The sequence below is a fragment of the Cherax quadricarinatus genome, chromosome 9 (genome assembly GCF_038502225.1).
Source record: "Cherax quadricarinatus isolate ZL_2023a chromosome 9, ASM3850222v1, whole genome shotgun sequence".
NCBI lineage: Eukaryota > Metazoa > Arthropoda > Malacostraca > Decapoda > Parastacidae > Cherax > Cherax quadricarinatus.
Window position 1 is genome coordinate 35,481,949 of NC_091300.1, and position 15,911 is coordinate 35,497,859.

Below are 15,911 nucleotides of genomic sequence, written 5' to 3' on the forward strand. Positions count from 1 at the left end.
TGTGTGTGTATGCACGTGTATGTATGTATGTATATATATATGTATGTATGTATGTATGTATGTATGTATGTATGTATGTATGTATGTATGTACGTATGTACATATTTGGAAACAGAGCACAGTTCATTCCCTTCCCCAGTTAACAGTAAAACCACAACTGAGTTATGGAGGAATTGGAAGACTGAAACAGTTAACCCCTACCCACACTCACTATGTAGAAGGTGCAAAGTGGTAACAGCACCTTCCTCCTCCTCGCGCTTTCTTACAAATTAATTTCAAACCTTTCATACAATACTGTAAAAAAATGGGCAATTACAACAGTGTGCCTAGACATCATCTCAGCTGTCAGATGGTGATAAGTATCTGTTGTTACAGTAGCAGTCCTGCCATGAAACATCAATAATCAAACATTAAATAAACAGATAAACACCAAATAATGTAGAAATGTAGGTCACACATCTTCCTGGTCTCTACCTTCATCCTCACAGTCTCAATCCTTCATTCTTCGCTTCTCTCACGTCTCACGCTCTTAAACCTACCAAGGCTCACTAATCCCTAGCCTTCTTTTCTTTCTTACCCGCGTACCTCTTCTTCCTCCTTTGCTTCTTCTTTCTCCTCGTCCTTTCCTTTTTCTTTTGTCTCCTTCCTTTTCTTCTCTTTTCCCTCCTTCCTCACATTTCTTCTCCCCTTCTTCCCCTCTCCTCTCCTACTCAAATAATTAAGGTATCGCTGAAGTGGGGCCTATAAGAGGTTGCCTAAATTTTTCCCTCCAACTTTATTATTCGCTCATAAATCAAGAACTCATCCAATAGCTTCAAAATTTCAACACTTGGCATGCAGTGGAGAACAACATGACGTTCAGTGGTGATAAGTTCCAGCTGCTTAGGTATGGAAAGAATGAAGAACTCAAAAGGAGCACTATATACAGAACTCAAGAGGGTCACCAAATAGAACGTAAGGAACACATAAAAGACCTAGGAATAATTATGTCAGCGGACCTTTCTTTTAAAGACCATAACAAGACAAAGATCACGACAGCCAGAAAGATGACGGAATGGATATTGAAAACTTTCATAACAAGGGAAATAATGCCAGTGGTGACACTCTTCAAATCGCTAGTGCTCCCTCACTTAGAATATTGCTCAGTGCTGACGGCCCCGTTCAAGGCAGGAGAAATATCGGAGCTGGAACAAATACAGAGATCTTTTACGGCTCACATTGAGCCAGTAAAGCACCTAAACTACTGGGAACGCCTGCAAGTCTTGAACATGTACTCATTGGAGCGGAGGAGAGAGAGGTACATGATAATATATTCCTGGAAGGTACTCGAGGGCTTGGTCTCAAATCTGCACACTGCCATAACAATATACTAGAGTGAGAGATATGGGAGGAAGTGTAAAATAAACCCAGTGAGGAGCAGGGGTGCGGTGGGGACAATAAGGGAACACTGTATCAACATTCGGGGTCCCAGACTTTTCAACATCTTACCAGAAAATATCAGAAACACTGCTGGAACAATTGTAGAAAGAAGCCTTCAAGAGGACACTAGACAAGTATCTTCACCAGGTGCCAGATCAACCAGGCTGTGATGGATATGTGGGGCAACGGGCCTCCAGCAGCAACAGCCTGGTTGATCAGGCAAGCACCAGACGAGCCTGGTCCATGGCCGGGCTCAGAGAGTAGATAAACTCTCGAAACTCTTCAAAGGTATATCAAAAGTATGCTCATGTGCCCTATGATCAAAGTTCTTGAACCGATTCCCGCCATCTTGGAAAGGTTCGGATGACTTTCAAAACTCTCAGTGACGTAACCTTAAAAATGTTCAAAATAAAAGAGATACATCCAAGTGAAATTCAGGTGTATAGAGACAGACTTGACGATTTTATGTATAAAATAGTGTAAAATTTTAGCCACGTTAAATCATGTTAAATAAATTTCAGTTTACCTCTTCTAAACAGCTTCAACATTTAATGGTTGTTTGCATCTTAGGGCCAGGATAGTGCCCATTTAGTAAAAAAATACTTGAAATCTTTGAAATCCGTGCCATACCTGGATAATGACACGTATGATCGGTTTCAACTTTTTCACCAATGGTGTGGTTTCCTGACACAAGGTTAAGATTGCTATTGAATGGCATAAATCCCAATTTGTCAGTTTTAATGAATAGTGATATTTATTTTTGTTCAACAAACAACAAATGCTTTTTCTGACAATGCATTGTGTAAGATGGATGATATTCCTTAGTTTAATCTGAGGAGGAGGTGCGGCTTTGAAAATTTGCTGCTGAAAGTTAAGAAAACAATAAATGGAATCAGATCAATTACTGGACAATGCCTTTTCTGATAGGCATCAAATTTTTACCATTGGTGGACTTTAAAAACAAAGTTTGTCACTTTGAGCTGTGTAAATTTCAATTCGCCATTTTTTTGTCTCCTGATCAGCTGTGTGGCTGCCAATTTGTCATGTTTTCCAAATGTTATCAAATTAGATTTTTTAAAAAATAAAAATGAATATTTTTTCCTTATATGATTGTAAACAATTTTATATTAAATGTGAATAAGAAGAGAAACTGAAAAAATAATTCGTGTTTTTATGTCGTTTTTTTTAAGCTTAACGAAGGGGAAACTTTCCTCTTTTTCGTAGCATTCTCAGCAATATTTTCATTCTCATAATTTTTCGTTTGTTACTTGAGAACCCCTTATTCGAGTGGCCTCAAATTTTCAACGTTGGTATAATGTATCTTGAGCAAGATTCATGGGACTACTCTCATGTGTAGGTGACCTATGTGCAATGTTACACAAGTAATTCCCATATTTTGTTTCCGTGTGATAACTGGAGTCAGGTTCCTCTCATTAGCTTTCAGAATTTCAACACTGGTGTATATTAGTAGAAGGTTGGTATAGTTAATACAGTGTGTAGATGACTTGTAAATTTTACCTTGATCATGATGGGGGTCTCTTAATCGAATTTGGATTGAATTTGAATGACTCCCATTCCACACTATGAACATATTTTTTAAAGGGGTGGACCTGTAAGCCAGCGGAAGGCCTCGGTCACATGACCAAAAGCTCCAGCGGCTGGTGATCATCTAAGACCCGCATCAGGAAACAATTGTTCTGTTTCCTAACGAAGCTTACCTAACCCATTCAACAGTCGCTATATGACCCCTACGGATATAGCAGTTTCCTCTGATTAAAATACAAGAATTGTGAACGGAATCAGTCTTCAGTGACTAATGCATCGTAGGAAATGGAACTTTTCATGGTTTTAGGCTAAGCAAGTACAAATTTTGTTGTATTATGTGTAATAGCTGGAAAATTCATATGGTTATCTTTAAGCTTTTAGTGCTGATGTATTTTCCTCACAGGAAACAATCACTTTATGTTAGGTTGTGTAAGTTATCATATACTTGTAATAATGTCGCTTCTGCTCGAAAGTAAGTCAGTGTTAACTTTATTTGATTTTACTAGGTTAAATCAATATAATATTTTTAATATGCCTATAACATCTGTGGTCCCTCAAGACCATTGTTTATAATGTCTGCTGTATACACACAGCTTGCATAAAACTTACTTTTTTCTTACTGTACTTTTTTAAATAGTAATTAGTTTTATTTAGAAAAATATCTATATTGATTTTGACGTGTGTACGTCACTATTTGCTTTTTTTTGGGGAGAAACTGTAAAAATAAGAATGTTACCTTTTCATGCTATAATTTGAGTCTCGAATCTGATTAGCTTAAATACTTCCATGCTGATACCTTGGTAATGCAACTTTTAGGCTGCTTCAAGCTTAATACGCTTACTTATTTTAGGATATCGGTCTCTGTAGTCTCACTGAAAAGTTTGAATTAGGTTTAGGCTGTGTATGTCCAAATTTACCATTTTCGCTGATGAAATTTGAATGTTAGTTTCCATATGTCCTGTGAATGCCTCTTCTGATTCCCTTCAGATTTTCAACGCTAATATTCAACTGCAGTATCAACTTATGCAGCACTCTGCACTATTGCAGTCGCGTGCGTTGAGCCACAAAGGACCGCGGTTGTGCAACAAGGTGATACCTTTCTTGGATGACGCCGCGACTGAAATACATCTAGTTATATTTTGCTTGTATATCTGCTAATCTACACTTATCTTAATTTATCCCTCTCATTCCTTCCCAGCATCTCTAGCCTCTTCTCTCCAGCAGATAGTCTCAGTATAATCCATCAGAAGATAGCCTCGATATAATGCAAAAGAAGGAAGCCTCAATGGAATTCAATGGATGATAGTTTCAGTGTAATTCGACAAAAGATAGTTTCAATATAATTCAACAGAAGATAGTTTCAATGTAATTCAACAGATGATAGACTCAATATAATTCAGCAAATAACCTCGATATAATTCAACAGATAACCTCGATATAATTCAGCAGATAACTTCGATATAATTCGACAGATAATCTCGATATAATTCAACAGATAACCTCGGTATAATTTAACAGATAAACTCGGTAGAATCCAAAAGATAACCTCGGTATAATTCAACAGATAGCGTCGATATAATTCAGTAGATAACCTTGCAAAGTCTTCTAGCGAATACCTTTCCCCTGTTTTCTTGCAGTCTCTACTCTCCCTCTGCTCCCCACTACTGCTCTATCCTCTCGTCAGTGCTCTCCTCTTTTTCCTCCTTCCTACACTGCTCTCAGAATTATTCTTGGCTGTCCCAAATCTACAAAGGTTCTTAATATGAGGAAGGAGCTTGGTATTTCTAGTATCAGTGATAGGTTTATTGAGATTAACGTGTACTCGGTATTAGAATGTTAAGAAATGAACCAGACACTGTCACGATGAATCTTACTAAATGTCTAGAAGTAAATACACACAGATCTAAATGGATTGTGAAAACGTGCAATTATATTAAATTTTATAACCTGCATGAACTGTATCACTGTAGACAACAAGAGCATTTTACTCCTCCATGGAAGATGTGTTCATTTACTATCACATACCTGCAAGTCCCTCCCAAGATGCTCATTGCTAATTATCCTTTCCTTAAATCACTTGTTAAAGCAATTGCTCAAGAAGAAATTTCTCGCCCAGCTGGTAGTAATAAGTTAACACAAGTTATATTCACTGATGGATCTAAACAGGAGTCTTCTGGCAGGGCTGCATCTGCTCTTGTTGCCACCTCCCTAGTTAAGAGCGATAATAAATTTGTTGAGTTAGGCATAAAAATTAAGAACTTGGCGTCTACACTGCAAGCTGAATTGTTTGCAATCCTGATGGCTGATTCTGTGTCATCATTGAAGGCTCTTGACTCATATAATGACTCCAACATGCTCATTGAGGAAGCCAGGTATAGGTACTGAAAAATCCGGGGAAAATGAATTAATGTACAATTGCTATGGATCCCATCACACATTGGATTACTCCTTCATGATAAAGTTGATATGTTAGCCAAGAAGAGCACCCTGAAGGAGAATGTAGAATATAACTTAGTTATATCTGTGTCTAACATTAGGAATAATATTAGTAGGGAAGTAAATAATGAAAATGAATGTTACAGGAATGCAGTTAGAAGCCTGAGTAGATCAATAACTCACTATGATAACATGAACGTAAATAAGTATGTTTATGGAAACTAGACAAGTATCTTCACCAGGTGTCAGATCAACCAGGTTGTGATGGATATGTGGGGCAGCGGGCCTCCAGCAGCAACAGCCTGGTTGATCAGGCGAGCACCAGACGAGCCTGGCCCATGGCCGGGCTCAGAGAGTAGATATACTCTCGAAATTCTTCAAAGGTATATCAAAGGTATGGAGCAACTTGCAATGTGAACAGACTGACTGATGTTGTAGTGGCCAGACTTAGGCTTGATTACAAGTACTTCTGGCAGTTTGGGAGACACACAGATGATGATCAAACCAAATGTAAATTATGTGGTCAGGCATATGGTCACTGTCTTGAACACTATGTGCTTAATGTCCACTTATTGAGGAATATAGAGATTGTATAATAACCTGTGTGACATGTCAAGATATCTTATTAATGAAAATAAGATACCAGATATATTAAAGAAATTTCCTAAATTTGCATGTAACAGATAAGTGAACTGTAGATATAAATCCAAATGTACACCTGTTAACCCTTTTGGGGCCTCGATCCTAGGCCTTTTGCGTATCCATATGCTCTTGCTCTACCGTGCACAGGATGAATATGGGGTGCACAATAAACTAGCCACTTCGGTGGCAAAATCTAAAATCTAAACCTCTTTTCCTCCCTGCTTCCCCTCTCCTTCCTGCTCCCTTATTCCTTTCCCTCATGCTCTTCTCCCTACTTTTTCCCTCTGCTCCCAGGTTTCCTCTCATCCTTGCTCCCCTCCTTTCTCTCCTGCTTTACCCCTGCTTCCCTCTTGCTCTCCTATTCCCTGCTCCCCTCCTGCTCTTCTCTTCCCCTTTGCTCTCCTTTCCTCCCTGCTTTTCGCCTCTCCTCGCCGTTCTCCTCTCCTCTCCCCTCTCCTTACTGTGCTCCTCCCCCTCCTGCTCTTCCTTTCCCTGCGTGCTTCATTTTGATGCCCGACAGTGTGTTTGTACGTGTCTGATAGCACGCACAGCCACGCTACTGCAGACCACGCTACTGCAGACAACGCTACTGCAGGACACGCTACTGCAGACCTTGCTACTACAGGCCACGCTACTACAGACTTCACTACTGCAGACCACGCTACTGAAAACCAAGCTACTGCGGTGCAGACCACGCTACAATGCAGACCACGCTACTGCTGACCACGATACAATGCAGACCACGCTACAATGCAGACCCCGCTACTGCAGACCACGTTACTGCAAACCACGGTACTGCAGACCAAGATACTGCAACACACTCCAGGAGACTCACGGGAAGCTGGGAGTCACCTGGGAGGATGACTCAGATGCACATAATGACACATTTTTTTTGACATGACAGCATTTCCCCCGTTACTTCTCATTACTCACACATCAACAGAAGAAACAGTGTATTGTGCTGCTATTGCTTCTGTTGCCACCATCGCTGATGCTTCTGTTAATTCTGCTCTTCTCTCCTCGTTCCAGCATCTGTTGCTTTTATTGCTCTCCCTCCTTGTTGCAGCACCACCTGCTGCTGTTGCTTGGTCGTCCTGGGTATGCAAGAAGGCCAGCTTTATGCAACCATCTAACATAAAAGTTTTCCTGGTCGGCAGACCTTATAGATTGACCGTGTTCATTTTGTTACAGTCTTGGGGTCGGGATAATACGAAATTATTATTGAACTAGCATTACTGTTAAGTTAGTATTACACGAGGTACAGGTTCACAACGAGGTGAAGCAAGGGTTACAGGTTGGCCGGACGGACGAATTTATTCTGGTGTCACTCATCAATCCAAATAGTTGACACAAGGCATTGACAATATTTACTCCATCCGTTGTTGTTGCAGTATTCAATTATCACTGTATTTGCGAATTGTCATTGCACCAAATGATAAATTATATTTTTGTGAAATGTTTCCAATCAAAAGTATAAATTGATTTTTTTTTTCATAAATATTAGTGGTATATTATTATGCTGTATTTTGTTGTATTATAATGTGTAGTGACGTGTGTGTGTGTGTGTGTGTGTGTGTGTGTGTGTGTGTGTACTCACCTAGTTGTACTCACCTAGTTGAGGTTGCGGGGGTCGAGTCCGAGCTCCTGGCCCCGCCTCTTCACTGATCGCTACTAGGTCACTCTCCCTGAGCCGTGAGCTTTATCATACCTCTGCTTAAAGCTATGTATAGATCCTGCGTCCACTACATCACTTCCCAAACTATTCCACTTACTGACTACTCTGTGGCTGAAGAAATACTTCCTAACATCCCTGTGATTCATCTGTGTCTTCAGCTTCCAACTGTGTCCCCTTGTTACTGTGTCCAATCTCTGGAACATCCTGTCTTTGTCCACCTTGTCAATTCCTCTCAGTATTTTGTATGTCGTTATCATGTCCCCCCTATCTCTCCTGTCCTCCAGTGTCGTCAGGTTGATTTCCCTTAACCTCTCCTCGTAGGACATACCTCTTAGCTCTGGGACTAGTCTTGTTGCAAACCTTTGCATTTTCTCTAGTTTCTTTACGTGCTTGGTTAGGTGTGGGTTCCAAACTGGTGCCGCATACTCCAATATGGGCCTAACGTACACGGTGTACAGGGTCCTGAATGATTCCTTATTAAGATGTCGGAATGCTGTTCTGAGGTTTGCTAGGCGCCCATATGCTGCAGCAGTTATTTGGTTGATGTGCGCTTCAGGACATGTGCCTGGTGTTATACTCACCCCAAGATCTTTTTCCTTGAATGAGGTTTGTAGTCTCTGGCCCCCTAGACTGTACTCCGTCTGCGGTCTTCTTTGCCCTTCCCCAATCTTCATGACTTTGCACTTGGTAGGATTGAACTCCAGGAGCCAATTGCTGGACCAGGTCTGCAGCCTGTCCAGATCCCTTTGTAGTTCTGCCTGGTCTTCGATCGAGTGAATTCTTCTCATCAACTTCACGTCATCTGCAAACAGGGACACCTCAGAGTCTATTCCTTCCGTCATGTCGTTCACAAATACCAGAAACAGCACTGGTCCTAGGACTGACCCCTGTGGGACCCCGCTGGTCACAGGTGCCCACTCTGACACCTCGCCACGTACCATGACTCGCTGCTGTCTTCCTGACAAGTATTCCCTGGTCCATTGTAGTGCCTTCCCTGTTATCCCTGCTTGGTCCTCCAGTTTTTGCACCAATCTCTTGTGTGGAACTGTGTCAAACGCCTTCTTGCAGTCCAAGAAAATGCAATCCACCCACCTCTCTCTTGTCTTACTGCTGTCACCATGTCATAGAACTCCAGTAGGTTTGTGACACAGGATTTCCCGTCCCTGAAACCATGTTGGCTGCTGTTGAAGAGATCGTTGCTTTCTAGGTGTTCCACCACTCTTCTTCTGATAATCTTCTCCATGATTTTGCATACTATACATGTCAGTGACACTGGTCTGTCGTTTAATGCTTCATGTCTGTCTCCTTTTTTAAAGATTGGGACTACATTTGCTGTCTTCCATGCCTCAGGCAATCTCCCTGTTTCGATAGATGTATTGAATATTGTTGTTAGGGGTACACATAGCGCCTCTGCTCCCTCTCTCAGTACCCATGGGGAGATGTTATCTGGCCCCATTGCCTTTGAGGTATCTAGCTCACTCAGAAGCCTCTTCACTTCTTCCTCGGTTGTGTGCACTGTGTCCAGCACATGGTGGTGTGCCCCACCTCTCCGTCTTTCTGGAGCCCCTTCTGTCTCCTCTGTGAACACTTCTTTGAATCTCTTGTTGAGTTCCTCACATACTTCACGGTCATTTCTTGCTGTCTCTCCTCCTTCCTTCCTTAGCCTGATTACCTGGTCCTTGACTGTTGTTTTCCTCCTGATGTGGCTGTACAACAGTTTCGGGTCAGATTTGGCTTTCGCTGCTATGTCGTTTTCATATTGTCTTTGGGCCTCCCTTCTTATCTGTGCATATTCGTTTCTGGCTCTACGACTGCTCTCCTTATTCTCCTGGGTCCTTTGCCTTCTATATTTTTTCCATTCCCTAGCACACTTGGTTTTTGCCTCCCTGCACCTTTGGGTAAACCATGGGCTCATCCTGGCTTTTTCATTATTCCTGTTACCCTTGGGTACAAACCTCTCCTCAGCCTCCTTGCATTTTGTTGCTACATATTCCATCATCTCATTAACTGGCTTCCCTGCCAGTTCTCTGTCCCACTGAACCCCGTTCAGGAAGTTCCTCATTCCTATGTAGTTCATATTTCTTGTAGTTTGGCTTCATTAGTCCTGGCCTTCCTGCTTCTCCCTCCACTTGTAGCTCTACTGTGTATTCGAAGCTTAAAACCACATGGTCACTGGCCCCAAGGGGTCTTTCATATGTGATGTCCTCGATATCTGCACTACTCAAGGTGAATACTAAGTCTAGCCTTGCTGGTTCATCCTCTCCTCTCTCTCTTGTAGTGTGTGTAGTGTAGTGGTGTGTGTGTGTGTGTGTGGCGTTTGTGTGTGTGGTGTGTGTGTGTGTGTGTGTGGTGTGTGTGTGCGCGCGCGTGTGTGTGGTGTGTTTGTGGTGTGTGTGTGTGGTGTGTGTGGTGTGTGTGTGGTGTGGGTGGTGTGTGTGGTGTGTGGGTGGTGTGTATGTGTATGTGGTGTGTGTGGTGTGTGTGCGTGTGCATGTGTGTGTGTGCATGTGTGTGTGTATGTATATGTGTGTGTGTATGTGTGTGTGTGTTGCGTGCGTGCGTGTTTGTGTGTGTGTGTGTGTGTGTGTGTGTGTGTGTGTGTGTGTGTGTGTGTGTGTGTGTGTGTGTGTGTGTGTTTACTCACCTAATTGTGATTGCAAGGGTCGAGACTCGGCTCCTGGCCCCGCCTCTTCACTGACCGCTACTGGGTCCTCCCTCTCCCTGCTCCATGAGCTTTATCATACCTCGTCTTAAAACTATGTATGGTTCCTGCCTCCACTACATCACTTGCCAGACTATTCCACTTCCTAACAACTCTGTGGCTGAAGAAATACTTCCTAGCATCCCTTTGACCCATCTGAGCCTTCAGCTTATAATTGTGACCCCTTGTTTCTGTGTCCCATCTCTGGAACATCCTGTCTCTGTCCACCGTATCTATTCCACGCAGTATTTTGTACATCGTTATCATGTCTCTCCTGATCCTCCTGTCCTCCAGTGTCGTCAGGCTGATTTCCCTTAACCTTTCTTCGTAGGACATTCCCCTCAATTCTGGAACCAGCCTTGTTGTAAACCTTTGCACTTTCTCTAATTTCTTGACGTGCTTGACCAGGTGTGGGTTCCAAACTGGTGCTGCGTACTCCAGTATGGGCCTTACACAGTGTATAGAGTCTTGAACGATTCCTTACTGAGGTATCGGAACGCTATTCTCAGGTTTGCCAGGCGCTATCTGGTTAATGTGTGCTTCCGGCGACGTGCTCGGTATTATACTTACCCCTAGATCTTTCTCCTTGAGTGAGGTTTGCAGTCTTTGGCCAGCTAGCCTATACTCTGTCTGCGGTCTTCTTTGCCCTTCCCCGATCTTCATGACTTTGCATTTGGCGAGGTTAAACTCTAGGAGCAAGTTGCTGGACTACGCACCCAGCTTGTCCAGGTCTCTTTGTAGACCTGTCTGGTCCGCATCCGATTTAATTCTCCTCATTAACTTCACATCATCTGCAAACAGGAACACTTGTGAGTCTATCCCTTCAGTCATGTCATTCACATATACCAAGAATGGCACTGGTCCCAGGACTGACCCCTGTGGGACCCCGCTCGTCACAGGCGCCCACTGTGATACCTCATTACGTACCATGACTCGCTGTTGCCTCCCTGTTAGGTATTCTCTAATCCACCGCAGTGCCCTTCCTGTTATACGTGCCTGATCCTCTAGCTTCTGTATTATTCTCTTGTGAGGATCTGTGTCGATGGCCTTCTTGCAGTCCAAGAAAATGCAATCAACCCACCCCTCTCTCTCATGTCTTCAGTTTCCTTGTTAATTACCATTCTGTCCCAAGCACATGTCGATTAGACACCAGGCTTGTGCGTGTGTGTGCTGTGCCGAATAGGTAAAACCTGCGATTTTGGCCTAAATAGCAACGCTTTTCTTGCCGAATAAGGCAAGCCAAAATTTGTATGTTCAATAATTTCGCAAAAATCATTCTGAAGCTAACGAAAAAAATATATATCGTTGTGTTTATTATTAAATTATTGTAAACTTATCTAAAATATAATTAGTTGGATTAGAGTAAATTGCACTTGTTGTAATAAAGTTAGGTAAGTTTTTTAAGGTACTTTTGGTACAAAATTATTAATTTTTACATTAACATAAATGGAAAAAATATATCTTTAAACGTATAAGAGAAAATTTTAGAACGCCCTTAATTTTAAATGAGTTCTTGCTAATTGAACAGTATTAGTAGAGTGACTTGTCTGGAGGAAGGTTGAAGATGTTGCAGTTCGCATGGTCATCCTTAACTGTGATGTCAGCACACTACTGGCAAGAGAACGAGTGATTGATGGGGATTTTTTTTTTTTTTGTCATCCTATCTTGGTGGGAGACAGCTGGTGTTTAAAAAAAAACATAAACTCACACATGGTATCCTTGTGTAATGCTGGCTTAGTCTGAGGGTCTTGTTGCTTTCTCTCATACATACTGGATATTGCTTCATCATCCCATGTTCCTTGTTCATATCTTCTGCTTACGTTTTTCTTATGCCTGCTCTTCCATCTCAAATTTCAACTGTTTGTTTTCCTCTTAGCTAAATCCTGTTGCTATTCTCGGTCACGTTGCTGTTATTTATACCAAGCATTTTGTACCTAAAATATATATGTCAGAAATGCCTCAGACTTCTCTGAAACGTCGAAAAATTCAACTAGAAATTGCTCTGAAATACGGGAGGGATGCCAGGCCATCCGGATGCTACTACTTGCACCACGTTGAACCAGGTTAAAATTATAATAGGACCAGAGAGACACTAGGATACAGTTGAACTGTTGCAGGATCAGTACCTCTGATCTACCATATAGTTAATACCTGATACCTAATGTCCCTGGCACTGATACCTAATCCCCCCTGGCATTGATACCTAATACCCTTAGTAATATTATGCCCGTTATCTGTGGCACTGTCACTCATAGCATGACAACAGCCTAATACAATCACCAGTTGTCATTAATTTTAAATCTGGAGGGGCGTGTTCACACGGTATTTCATTTATCCACTTGTATTAAGCAGCGCTGATGTTCGTGGGAGAGGTCTCCTTGTACTCTCTTTGAAACGCTAATCCTGTGTGGGTCATTCAGCGCCACTGATAGTGGAGGCTCCATACATACACACACACACACACACACACACACACACACACACACACACACACACAACCTGACGACACTGGAGGACAGGAGAGATAGGGGGGACATGATAACGACATACAAAATACTGAGAGGAATTGACAAGGTGGACAAAGACAGGATGTTCCAGAGATTGGACACAGTAACAAGGGGACACAGTTGGAAGCTGAAGACACAGATGAATCACAGGGATGTTAGGAAGTATTTCTTCAGCCACAGAGTAGTCAGTAAGTGGAATAGTTTGGGAAGCGATGTAGTGGAGGCAGGATCCATACATAGCTTTAAGCAGAGGTATGATAAAGCTCACGGCTCAGGGAGAGTGACCTAGTAGCGATCAGTGAAGAGGCGGGGCCAAGAGCTCGGACTCGACCCCCGCAACCTCAACTAGGTGAGGTCAACTAGGTGAGTACACACACACACACACACACACACACACACACACACACACACACACACACACACACACACACACACACACACACACACACACACAGTAAAGAGGCGGGGCCTGGAGCTTGGGCTCGACCCCTGCAACCTCAACTAGGTGAGCACACACACACCTGACGACACTGGACACTGGAGGACAGGAACGATAGGGGGGGGGTACGATAACGACATATAAAATACTGAGAGGAATCGACAAGGTGGACAGAGACAGGATGTTCCAGTGATAGGACACAGCAACAAGGGGTCACAGTTGGAAGTTGAAGACTCAGGTGAATCACAGGGATGTTAGGAAGTATTTCTTCAGCCACAGAGTTGTCAGGAAGTGGAATAGTCTGGGAAGTGATGTTGTTGAGGCAGGATTTATACATAGCTTTAAGAAGAGGAATGATTAAGTTCATGGAGCAGAAAAGTGATCTAGTAGTGACCAGTAAAGAGGTGGGGCCAGGAGCTGTGACTCGATCCCGGCTACCACAACTAGGTGAACACACACACACACACACACACACACACACACACACACACACACACACACACACACACACATACACACATACATACATACATACATACATACATACACACACACACATACACACACACACACACACACACACACACACACACACACACACCAGACATTCTCAAAGGACATAAACTCGTGCTTCGCCTAACATAAACAATCCTCGGCATGTTTATAGGTCGAGATGAAAGCATTGAGACGTCATCGTGTCGTTAGCATTCCCAGAGAACCGGATCACCGTACTCTAACGCACTTCATTGTCACTCAACATAGTCCAGAGGACGCGAGAAACGCACTCATTACCATGCTCTGTAATACTATCCTAATCTCAACTGTCTAGACAGAATTAGATGAAGATAAACCGAAGCTAGTTCTTCTCAAAAGATAGCCTCATTGTGGACCATTTGGTCTGATGAGTAAGACAGTGCAACAGTTTGGTATCTTTACTGTTGAAGTTTTTCTTCTACACAGTATGATTCTTCAGTTAAATAGTTAGGTAGTAGGTGTAGTAGTAAAGTAAAGATGTAATCAGTCCATCAACCTTGGAGAAGTATTTGAGATGGTGAGTCCCTCAGGCTGGAGAAGAGTTCACCTCCATAGAACTGAACTCTTCTCCAGGCTGCTAACCTTGGTAATCAGTACCAGCTAGTTTAAAATGACAGGTGACCAAACAGGGTTTCAGGATTAGAAAGTTGTCTAATGTGTGATTGTGTTTGTTCACCTGCCTTTTTAAAAGATAAACTAGTGCCTGAACAACCCGGCTCTAACACCTATTAGTCCGGCGATGTTAGGGATTTTTTTTTTTTTTTAGCCAATTCGTAATGGAATGATATTTGGTAGGATTATTGGGAACGCAAAAAATATTTTCCTAATATTTTCCTAGTAACTTTTCTTTGATGTCTAAACTCCAACACTCAATTTTTTTTGTTGCATTGGAGAAGTTGTCAAACATTGATTTTTCGTGTCTGTATTACCTTACAAGAACTTCTTCACACTGGCTTGAATTGTATTTTTCCTCGTGCTCTTTTGTAGTTTGCCTTTCATTCTAACGTCATGTTCTCGTCAAGTATTTCACTATAGCTGGAGTCATTGAATGAATGCGACCCTTGATACGGACTTTGCTACTACTGAGACTACACTACTGTTGACACAGTTCTTCTATTTTCAGTGAATTTCACTTTGTATATGATTTGAAATTTCTCTTTGTAAATAAATATCAATCAGTATTTATCATTTATTGTCTTCTGTGCATCCTGCTGTATTGTCTTCTGCCTTCTCCTTTCTCTGTTTCCTTAACGCTGTGCTGTTTCTCTTCTAAGATATTTTACATCTTTTTTTATACGTCTCTTTTTTGTACTTTATTGTTTTTTGCATTTTATTACACTTTCCCAGTGGAAAACATTCAGGAGCCCTCTTACATCCTCGCAGTTCCCTCATTTGTAGTCTGGGTTTTTCTCTCGCCCTATTTGTGTGTGTGTTGACCTTATAATTACCGAGTCTTGTCTCCGGGGGTCGAGACTGCTCCCGGTATCGTCTCTTACTAGTGGTCGCGAGCGAATTCGCTGATTCCTTGCCTGGTGTGTGTTTCATAGCAGATACATTAACTCAGTGATCAAATGAATTGTCAGGTTTCAACGAACAAGTGGGAAATGTGGCGATTATTTTGTAGTTGTGAGCACCTAAGCAGAGGCTGAGAGCATCAAAAAGTGAGCAGCGATTACATCAACAACAGGAAACCGCAGGAAGACCCATCACACTTTTTCTTTGACCCTTCTTGAGGAGACACAAAGGAAAACAGGTGCGGGTGAGCGAAAAGAAGAATTGAGGAAGGAGAGGGAGGAAAGGGGCTGGAGAAGAAAGTGAGGTTAAAGGAAGAAAAAGGAAGAGGGAGAAAGACAAAGATAAGAGATTAGATGGAGAGGCCACAATTTTATACTCGGGGAAGAGGGAATGGATGTGTAAATGGATTCTCATTTAATAGGTGTTTGTATACATCGCCTGAAGGCGCACAGCTCTCCCCCCCCCATCCCCATCCGACCTCCACTGCCTCCCTAATGC

The 15,911-nt window shown here is 42.3% G+C and overlaps 1 protein-coding gene across 11 annotated transcripts in view; it reads left to right on the forward strand.

Annotated features, from left to right (window-relative positions):
* LOC128685956 (mucin-2) overlaps positions 1 to 15,911 on the forward strand; it is an 859,817-nt gene that overhangs the window by 675,034 nt on the left and 168,872 nt on the right. The window lies entirely within an intron of this gene.